Below are 11,663 nucleotides of genomic sequence, written 5' to 3'. Positions count from 1 at the left end.
AAGAAATTCCCTATACCAACGAGAAACAAGGGGGTTGGACGAAGAAACAAGGACATACGGTGAAATGAAACAAGTTCGTTCAGAACTTACCCAATGAACGGTTGCACCTCGACAAGGTTGGTCAACACATATAGCATGATACAGCGCCACTCTTCATTTTTCAATTGCTTAGTGGTCGATGCACTTGCGCTTCTGAGTTGCCCTTGGAAAAGGCTAAGGTTCGATTCATTTTTGCCAGCATTGTAACGAGGGGGTGGATTATAAACGCTAGGAAGTTTCTCAGTGTAGTATTTCTCTGTGAAGTTTGACACCTCTAGAATGTATGCCTCTACAATGGAAGCCTCAATTTTGGCTTTATTTCTACATTTTTAATGAAGAGTCTTCAGACATCTCTCGATTGGACAGCACCAATGGTTCTGCACGGGCCCCCCCATCCGTGCCTCATACAGGAGGTGCACAATCAAATGCTGCATCGGCAAGAAGAAGCCAGGTGGAAAGATCTTCTCCAACTTACAAAGCAACACGGGTGCCGCTTTTTCCAAGTCATCAATGATGGTCCGAGAGAGCTCCTTGGTACAAAGCTGGCGGAATAAGTAGCTCAACTCTGCTAGCACTTGCCACACAAGCTCCGAGACATAGCCTTGAACCATCGCCGGAAGAAGCCGCTCAATCCATATGTGGTAGTCATGACTCTTCATCCCGTTTACTCGCAGCGTGCCTAAGTTCGCTCCCCTCTTTAGATTCGTTGTATACCCATCAGGGAACATTAGTGTCTTGATCCATTCAAGTACTTCCCTCTTTTGGTCCTTTTTCAAGACGAAATCGGCCTTAGGCCTTGTCTAGGTCTTACCACGACTAGGAGGCTGCATCTCTTGATTTGGTCTATCACACAATGTTGCCAGGTCCACTCTAGCCTTAGGGTTTTCCTTAGACTTTTTAGTGTCCATGAGTGTTGCCCAAAGTGCCTCGACGACATTCTTTTTAGTGTGCATTACATCAATGTTATGTGGCAAAAGAAGCTCATCGAAATAGGGGAGCCTCGTCATGCCCGAGATATGAGTCCACATATGTTGCTCACCATATCCCACAAAACCATCTTCTTCATTAGGCATGAGAGCATCTATCTGAGCATGAACCTCGTCACCAGTCATCATCTACGGTGCAGGGTTTGTCACTTTGACACCTTTCGTAAAGTTCTTGATGTCTTGTCTGAATGGATGGTCAAGAGGTAGGAATTGACGATGTCTGTCGAACGACGAATACTTGCCACCCTTCTGCAACCAAATGAACCTCACACCTTCCTTGCATATTGGGCATGGGAACTTCCCGTGAACACACCAGGCGCAGAATATCCCATACGCTAGGAAGTCATGCAGGGAGTAGTGGTACCAAACGTGCATTTTAAAGGTTGTCTTTGTAGCTCGATCGTATGTCCATACCCCTTCGTCCCAAGCATGGACCAATTCATCAAACACGGGCCCCATGAATACACCCATATTACTCCCTGGGTGTCTAGGAATTATCAACGACAAGAATACGTTATGTCATTGAAATGAGACATTGGGGGGAGATTAAGGGGGATAACGAAGATGGGCCAACATGTGTATGGGGCAGCCATCATTCCATAAGGATTGAACCCATCTGTTGCCAGCGCGACACATACATTACGAGCCTCATCTGCTTTGTCACGATGTTTGTCATTAAAGCGGATCCAAGCTTCACCATCGGATGGATGTACCATCTTGTTAGGATTGTACCGTTTGCCATTTTTGTGCCATGTCATCTATTTCGCGGATTCCTCGGTCATGTATAGCCGTTGGATCCTCGGTAGGAACGGAAGGTACCGTAGGATTTTCATGGGGATCGTAAGTTGCCTCTTCTGGCCATCATCAGAGTCTACCTCCAGGTACTTGGAGGATTTACACTTTGGACAGAACTTTGCATGCTCGTGTTCTTTCCTAAATAGGACGCACCCCTTCGGACAAGCATGTATCCGCTCATACGGCATCTTAAGTGCTCGAAGGAGTTTCTGTGACTCGTACATGCTCTTTGGTAGAATGTGGCCCTCTAGAAGTAGGGTGCCAATCACGGCCAACATCTTATCGAAGCCAGGTTGACTCAAGTTTAACTCGGACTTCAACCCCATTAAGTGTCCAATGGCATCTAGTTGAGACACCATTGATCGATCGTGAAGGGGTTTCTGTGCCGAGTCCATCATATCGTAGAACGCCTGTGTGGCTGCCTCCATCTCCTCCTTCTCATGTCCCTCATCGAACTATCCTTGGTGAAAGTCATCTAACATGTCTGGTATCCCGGCATCAGCATCAAAAGCCTCCACCCATGGTCTCACCACCACCTCTCTCATACAATGGGCTTCACCATGGTGGACCCACCGGGTGTAGTCTAGCGTAAATCCATTCTTCACAAGATGTTTACCCATTTCCACCTTGTTTACCCTCCTCATGTTTCCACATTTGCTGCAGGGACACAAAACTAGGCAATGTCCTTTAGCAGCCTTGCCAAATGCACTGTTTAAGAAAGCATCGGTCTTGTTCATCCATTCTATGGTGTAATCACTCTGACTTCTCCAGCCCGTGTACATCCACTGACGGTCCTCCATCCTCTAACATATGTATCAGCGAGTAATGTAACCATCAATTGCATCTACATGGTGTTCCTACTATCTAATAGGTGAGGATAGCTCCTAATCCCACCCGCGAATGCGTAGATGAGGTTAGTTTCCATGCTCTACTCCTATCCGAGACAGAATTTCGGCAGCATCTCCCCACTGTTCTCCAGATACACGTCCTGCCTAAGAAGAGTGCGTATCCAGAGAACAACAGGGAGGTGATGCCAAAACTCTATCTCGGACTAGAGTAGACCATAGAAACTAACCCATCTACGCATCCACGAGCTGTCCAAAAAACGTGGACAATCCAAAACAGATATGGTCATAGATATGCAAAGATCTACATACCTCCAACCATATCTCTTTCGAACGGGAGACGCCTAACTGGGTTACGCGATCTACGACCATGATACGGAAAGAGGGGTTATACCTAGGGTGGCGGCGGAGTTAGGCTAGCGGGGCCATGGCGGGTCAGTGCAGTGGTGAGGCAGCGCGGTGCAGGCAGACCGGCACGACGACGGGAACTCCGACTCGGCTCCGACGGGCTCTTCTCTACAAAAATGGAACAAAATACTGTCATTTAAAAAAAATTCGGCAGAACCTCCCCTGCACGGTGAGGTTTCCAAAACCTACAAAAAAACAGCGGCACGATGGCCGACAAGCACAGTAGCCTCAAGAGAAGCCATGTAATTTGGATATCAATCCATACAGAAGAATATATCCAAGTAGTACCACTACTTCTACTACTACTTCCACTATTGCTACTATTACTACCACTAGTTCTACTACAACTACCACCACTATTGCTACAACTACTACCACTAGTTCTACTACTACTACTACCACTACTTCTACTACTACTACCACTAATTCTACTACTACTACTACCACTAGTGGTACTACTACTACCACTACTTCTATACTACTACTACCACTAGCACTACTAGTACAACTAATACTACTACAACTATCACTACCACGACAACAACAAGAGAGAAGGCATACCTGACGGGCGCTGGGGGTAGGGGCGGGCGGCGTCGGGGTCAGAGTCGGGGTTGCCGGAGTCGAGAATGGGGTCGGGCACGAGCGGCGTCGGGGCGGGCGGTCCATGGGGCGCGGCCAGGGGCAGGGCGCGGCCGGGGGCAGGGCGCGGGCAGCGCGGGCGGCCGGACGGCGCGGGCATGTGGAGATGTCCTGGTTTGTAAGCATCGTACGTGACAATGTGCACCAAACCTTCTCAAATTTTTATCATAGCCTCCACATACGATATCACGACATCTCAACAAGTTTCATGATTTTCGGACTTCATTTTCTTTTTATAGAATTTAAAAACACTTCGCACGCAAGTTCGCGGTCATGTTTCGTGAACAAGATGTCCGAAATTTCCGGTCCGTTCCTGGATACGGCCTCACACTTCACTCAGTAACATGACTATCATTTTTTGGATCATTAAATTCGATTATTCGTACCACGTGTAGTTCAAATTTATGTTTTTCGAAAAAATTCAAGTAAACGAAATAAAGTAACTAAATATATCAAAAAGCCACAAAAAATCCCCAAATTCTAACTAGGAGTTCCTGGTGCCCCTCTTTGCCGAGTGCCTTCACAGGGCACTCGGCAAAGACATTTTAAAAAAAATTTAAATCTTTGCCGAGTGCCAGAGCTGGGACACTCGGCAAAGAAATTTAAAAAAAAATCTTTGCCGAGTGCCTAACAGCAGGCAGTTGGCAAAGAAGAACGTGGCCGAACACCGTTACGCGGGGTAGCCTTTGCCGAGTGCCGAGCTTTTGCCGAGAGTCTGACACTCGGCAAAGAAGTCCTTTGCCGAGTGCCCGGCACTCGGCAAAGAACTCTTTGCCGAGTCCAATTCTTTGCCGAGTGCCCGATTTTTGACACTCGGCAAAGAATTTTGCACTCGGCAAAGTCTCTGTTTCCAGTAGTGCATGATGTTCCTTCGTTATCGTCATTCACGATAGCCGGTGAATTGACCATACACTACTGGAAACTAGATTTTTTCTGTATGCCCTATAATTTCTGCCGGTTACACAAAAACTCACAGGAAAAATATAATTTATCCTGTCGGTTCCGCAAACCCACAGGAAAATACATATAACCCTGTTGGTTAAGATGATACGCACAGGGAAATTAGCTCATAGGATAATTACCTACAATTTCCTGTAAGTTATGTAATTTTCCTGTCATATATATGCACACAGGGTAATTTAGGACCAAAAGCGCGCCAATTTTCCAACCTATTTCGCGCTTTCGCGAGCATATGTTGGCGCCTATGCCAGGGAATGGATTTTGATTAAAAAAACTCATCAAACCTTATCCTTATCCCCTAGCCAGCGCCCTCACGCATGGGTGCCCACCCCCACCAGACGTGCCGTCCGTCCACCTCCACCACCCAGCTCGGCCAGTGGCCCGCCCGCCTCCAGCCAGGAGCTGACGGCATGTCCACCCGGCTTGGCTGGCCACACGTTCGCCACAAACCAGGCGCCGGCGTCTCGGCCGTCCATTTCCCTCCAACCAGCCGCCGGCGCCCCGGCCGCCCGTCCGCCTCCCGCTCGGCTGACTGCCCGTCTGCCTCTAGCGCCAGTCGGCGTCCGTCTCCATGCTGAAGGCCGCCGCCCGTCTGCCTGTAGCATCGCCTAGATCGACGCCCGTCCACCCCGAGCCAGCCGCCCACCTCCACGCAGCAAGTCGCCACCACGCCGATGCCCACATCAATGTTGCCACTTGCCTGACCCAAGCCTCCGTACAGGCGCATCTAAGGTTTGGCTCGGATCCACTGCACCACTTGCAATATCCTGCGGTCTTTCCTTCATCTAATGTCATGTGAATCTATAAGTAATTGCATGGCGTGAGCCCTTCCTTGAGCCCTTTCCCTTTTTTATGTGGAATGTGATGGATTGTGTGGTGGTCACCGTAGGTAGCATCTTCGATCACCGGATTCGTCACTTTCCACAAGAATCTGCTATGCTGCTGTCTTGATTGAAGAGGTCTGTTACCTTCAGTCACATTTTGCTGTGCCACACATCAGAAATTGAGAAGCACCACAGAGGTTCACTTGTAGACTTAAATTTACTGACGTTCCTTTCATGATTGGTATTGCTAATTTTATTCATAGGCGATGTTTCTTTCACTGTTGTTTCTACAGCCAACAGCTGCAATAGAAGCACCCATAGTCATCTTCAGTTGCCCTTTTGCTTCAAGGTACAACTATTTTTTTCGCTCTATTTAGTAATCTGCTCTCCAACTAATAGAGATGCATGATTGTTATGTTATGTTTGCCATTGTATTATGTTTTTCTTTGTTGTTATGTGGTTGTATCGGTTTAGATTTGTTAACTTTGGTAGGCAAATGTCTTGGTTCTAGAATGATAGGATCTCTTTGAAGTCGTACAATGCAAGCTTCTTTTTTGTTTGAAACAATGTGACATAGCCAACATGCATGGTATGAATTAGTAATTATTTTTTTCATATTTGAAAACACAAAGATAATTGAAATGCCACGCACATGGATGTATAGTGGTTGGCAGTGTGGGAAAGCTCCATCTAGTGAATGGACTAAACAAACTACTGAATTCCTGGATAATGCATTCTCTTTATTAGGTGTGGTTGAGAATGAGACCATTAAGTGTCCTTGTGCCATGTATCGAAACTATTTTAAGCTGAAAAGGCTTACTATTGAGCTCCACTTGTGTAAATATGGTTTTAAAGAAGGCTATGAAATTTGGACAGAGCATGGCTAGAGCCATGTTAGTATGATGATTATTGCCCAACAGCTAATAATGAGGGTTTCAATGAAGTTCATAGCCAAGCCGCTAATAATGAGGGTGATGAGGCTCTGGATGGCATTGCCCAACATGGAAGGTGAAGACATGGACGACGACATAATAGTGATGAAGCTCTAGATGGCATTGCCTGCACTGAGGACAGGGATGAGGACGAGGAAATGGATGACGATGATGACAATGCAAACGTCGGCAGCAACATTGGTGGCATGAATGATGGATCCAACAGCATGGTGAACATGGTAATATGAAGCATGGTTGGTGTTGGCACATATATCGATGGACTGCCCTTTTGTCTTTTGAACATCTAACTGTTAGCTGATTATGATTGGGTTAGGTGTTGAAATAGTATAGCTGATCATGAACAGCATCTTTTGGTAGCATGGAGAACTTGATGACTTTGGTAGTAGAATGTTATAAAGACTTGTGCTGTGAAGGCACACATATATAGCCTGGTGGATGTCCTGTGATGTTGGCTTTGGTGGAACCTTCATCTGCTAGTAATATGAATGTGATGTAGCCTATCTCATTTGAATGCTGGAATGTGGATATGAAATGCCTATTATTGCCTGGAATGAATGTATTATTTGAATCTGGAACCCATCTTCATTATTGGGCTTGTGATATTATTCTGTCGATCAAGCTCACAGTAAAATTATTAACTTGATGTCTAGTTATTTTCCCTGTGCGCAGAGAAACACAGGGAATGTATTTACCTTGTCGGTTGCAAAATATATCCTTGAGGGTGTGCGCCTACAGGAAAATTATTTAACCTGTCAGCTATCAAAGATTTTTCCAAGAGGATCGCGCACAGGAGAAAAACTAGTTTCTTGTCGATCTACTATTTTTTCTGTGCGCGATAACCGACAAGGATATTGATTACCCTGTCGGTTTTTGGCGCGTGAATAAACCTGAGCACAAAGATTTCCTTGCACACAAAAATCCTGAGAGGGCAATTAATTTTGACGGCCAACCTACAGGCAAATTTATTTTCCCTGTCATTTTATCCCTGACGGTATTGGCCTGTCGGGTTGCCGACAGGATTAATTTTCCTAACGGTTTTTATTATATCCCTGTCGTGTTTCGATGCACAGGAAAATTAGTGTTTCCAGTAGTGATACTGTAAGAAACTCAGCGGAAACAACAATAGGGAAACCAGATACAGAACAGGCAAATAACCCGAATACATCAAGATGGAGGCTGAGGATCAGGTACTTTTCACAATCTATGCTTTCAATGTTCGCGACTAGTGGCTCAGCATAAATCCAGGGCTAACACGACGCATTCAGCGTTGGTGAGAAATCTTTCATCGTTATGATTACAAACATGTAGGCAAAAGATAATGGTGGGCCAGTATTTATCCATCGTATTCCTCATTGGCAAATTTGTCCTCCGCATAGCAAACCGAAACCACGGGGTTCCCACCGAATTTCCTTCCGTGCAATGCCGTCTTTGCTTTGGCAGCACCATCAACATCTGCATATTCCAGAAACACATGCAATGGCAAGCCCATGCATCAGAAACAATTCAATACAAATGTTACAGTACAGTTTAAACCTCAAATCATAGTAAGGCTCACCTTTCCAACTCCTGCAACTGGCTGTCCACTGGGGTCAGGACGTGGGATCACAACTTTCACCAAATTTCCTGAGGAAAAGATTTTTCTTTATGAGTACTGACTACTGTAACTGTACTGACTAATCATCATACCCAATTGAATCTGAAACTATTGGAGTCAGAAATGGCATATTGAGAAAAGGAAAAGATGGAGAAGTTAACTCTAATTCTGCTGGAGATCAACAGTAAGTATTTGCCTGCTTCTAGCCTCATGTCTTCCATAATGTCCTCATACTCTTCATCATCTTTCAATTCATCTGCACTTACCACCTGGGTGAGACAAACAACCTTTGTAGGCAGTGCTCCAACTTGATACACAAGTTTCTGTTCACAAGAGCAACTCTCAGGAACAGAACCCAAGATCAACGGTAAACATACAACCTGACTGACATAATAGAACAAAACATTGCCATGGATGATAATTACATAGTTTGGTCTATACCTGTAACTGCACCTGTTGCTGTGCCTGTAATAGGATACTTTCCTGCTCTCCCTGGTTTGCTCGTTTGACAGTAAGGATTTTGTCCCCCATCTTGATACCATTTAGAGCAGCGCAAGCAATGTCAGTGACATTGAGGTCCTGGTAAACACAGAATGCATAGCCCTTTGAGTTACCTGTTTCCCTATCCTTCACAAGATCAAATCCACATAGAGGACCGAATGATTCAAGCAACTCCCGAACTTGAGCTTCAGTGAAGTAATAGGGAAGGCCACCCACAAAAATACGATCTGGACCTTCTAACCCTCCAGCAGATCCTGCTGTTAGGCCAACTGCAGAAAGATTCAGATTGGGGCTTGGCTGGCTTGGGCCCAGTGCAGCAGCCAGAGAAGGGTTATAGTCTGTTGGCCTTCTAACCTTCACTGGCGCCCCTTCAAACAAAATGCCATCCAGGGCTATTGCATTGCTTGCTTCCTCGACAGATCTCATTTCCACAAAAGCAAATTTCTTATCATGGTTTATGTAGACATTAAGAACAGCATCGCCTGGACCAGCAGTGTTTCCTCCAATAGCAGCCATGACTTGATTAAAGTAAACTGCCACTGTCTGCAAAAAAGAAAAACCAACTGAACCAACAGTTGCAAGTTATATGCACAAGTGATGTAAATTAACCCAACTTCTAGTATATGGACCTGTTCATTAGCAGATGGAGCAAGGCCACCAACATAAACACGCCGAGCATGACGACTAGCCTGATAGACAAGGATGTTGGCACATTGTTTATTGAAACCTGCAACAAATTATCAACAAGAGAACCCCATACCTGTTGAGTCATTGCTTGTGGCTGGATGACAAGGGGATTGAACTGATTCAAGAAAACGAATATGGTTACAAAACAACAAAAGTCCAGTTCAGAGATTAAAAAAGACTTCTAAATTCCTTCAAAGTTAAAGATACAAAGATACTAAATGAAGGAACAATCACCTGTCCACCAACACCAACACCAAAAGGAAGGAGCATGTTTGGAAACATGCCAGTAAAAGAAGAGCCTGTTATGCCTACAATGTTGCAATAAATTTCAAGTAGGAGGTGTAATTAATTAGCAACTAAGGTATTGCTCCTGAAAAACTGTATAGACCTAGAAGATGGAGGCAGTGGGGCAAGTGACCAAAGATTGCCTTCTTATACCATATACATACACAAAACAAACAAACAACAATAAGAACAGAAGCAGAAAATTTTGCTCAGTTTTCAGTTATTAGATAACGGTAAAACAAAAAGTGAACTTATTTGCACTAGAAGATGTTATCGCACATATAAGATCTCTAGCGGATGCTTAAAGGGTACAGAGAGAAAGCAATCATTTGTTCACACTTTCACTATAGTTGTATCCTTCAGGACAAGTATCTCTCCAAGCACTTTATTCAAGGCTACAATAAATAGTCCCACTTTATTATTTCCTCAAGCTATCACCTTATTCTAGGTGACCATCATTTAGCACTTTTGTATTGGAGTTAGGGGTGCAACTTAAGGTGCTTGGAGGTATGGCATCTCCAAGAAAATGTTCAGCAGACTCTACTGAAGATGCCAATTGCCAAAGATTGCAAAGTTTTATGGTGCCCAGCATTATTGGCCTCCTTTGGAACGCAGGAATTTCATAGGAATCTCACAGGATTCAGTTTAATTTAATAATTTCACAGGAAAAACACAGGATTCGGGAAACAATCCCACATTCCAAAGGGGGTCTCAGTATTCACTGATGCAAAGTTCAAAAATTATTACTGGGCTGATGAAATGCTAGGAAATTGTAGTAATGGCAATTGTCATAACAACAGTATAGCAGTGTGATGGAAATGAGTGGTTGGTGAGTAACAACTAAAAATAAACTATACAAAATTGCAGAGATAAAAATACAAATAGTTAACTGAGTTGATGAGAGCATACTTGGGGTTGGAATAACAGGAAACGTAGAAGCTGCTTGTGGGGGTGGCGCATCGAACCCACTCACTCGCTTGCTGCTTCAACTCAACATAATGGGTATCAGTGAATGATGTGAAACTGAAGTATAAAATGGAAGACCGAATTTTGAATACTACATGAGATGAGTGATTATATCTAACAAAGGCATAGATGCTATCTCTTAGCTAAAGCAATTAGCCGCACTTATTGAAATATGCATTGTGCATGGCTCAAATGAATTTTGAGGCAATAAGGGGCAAAGGCAAAATACAGGAAAATTTTAAACATAATACATATAGGAAAACACATCGATTTGGCTTTTCTGCATAAGTAGTGGTATCAAGGCCAAAAGGTAACTTCAAGATGGTATAAACAGGTTGTGTGTATAGACATCAATAACTGATTATACACCCATTCAGGACCTTCATTTTCTTACCTTCTTGAACGAGAACGAGATCAAGATCTGCGATCCCTGCCCCTTGATCGAGAACGATGCCTCGATCCTGTGGCCATCTCTTTCGCGGTCTCTTCTCCTGTTAGTTATTATATATACCAGAATTACAAATTCGATACATAATACAAGCAAACTATAAATGTGAGTCCCTCACTAACAATCTGAAACACTGTCCGGAACATAATTGAGTAAATTTTCATGAAAATCAACAAGAACCAAAATGGCCACTCTTGGAAAAAAGCACTGTTTCTTAAGCATGATAAGGTGCATGTAAACAGAGATACCTTTCAGAATCACGGCCTCTGTGATAATCATGGTTGTCAGGACAGTCTCGGTGTTCCTTTCTATCCCGATGATGTCTGTTGTGGCAATCCCGTTCCCTCTCTCTGTCCCTGTCCCTTCCTTGATCTCTATCCCTGTGATGATCCCTGTCCCTGTCTTTTTCTCTATCCCTGGATTTTGACAACCCATCGTCAGGCGGATGAGTCTCGCCCTATAGATAAAGAGTATAGGACAACATTAGTCTAAATTTATCGACATAGAAAAAAAGATTAGCTAAAAAGAAGAGTATTTCTCTAGATGACAGAATAAATCCAGGAAAAAGGGCGCAGTACACTTGCAGTAAGTCTGCATTATGAATAACCAAGAGTTTGAAAGGCATGTGGCCAGTGTTTCCAAGCACTTGAGGTTTTAGCATCCTCAAGTAGCTTCCCCAGTTGCATCAACTGGGCAGGTCAAGGCTTAAGGAAGTATAGGTTCACAATTAGAG

At 44.2% G+C, this 11,663-nt stretch overlaps 1 pseudogene; it reads right to left on the bottom strand.

The window, feature by feature from the left end:
* Positions 1-7,644: 7,644 nt before the first annotated feature.
* LOC136487180 (splicing factor U2af large subunit B-like) overlaps positions 7,645-11,663 on the bottom strand; it is a 4,867-nt pseudogene continuing 848 nt past the window's right edge.

This window comes from Miscanthus floridulus, chromosome 10 (genome assembly GCF_019320115.1).
Source record: "Miscanthus floridulus cultivar M001 chromosome 10, ASM1932011v1, whole genome shotgun sequence".
NCBI lineage: Eukaryota > Viridiplantae > Streptophyta > Magnoliopsida > Poales > Poaceae > Miscanthus > Miscanthus floridulus.
This window is presented reverse-complemented; position numbering and strand designations above follow the sequence as displayed.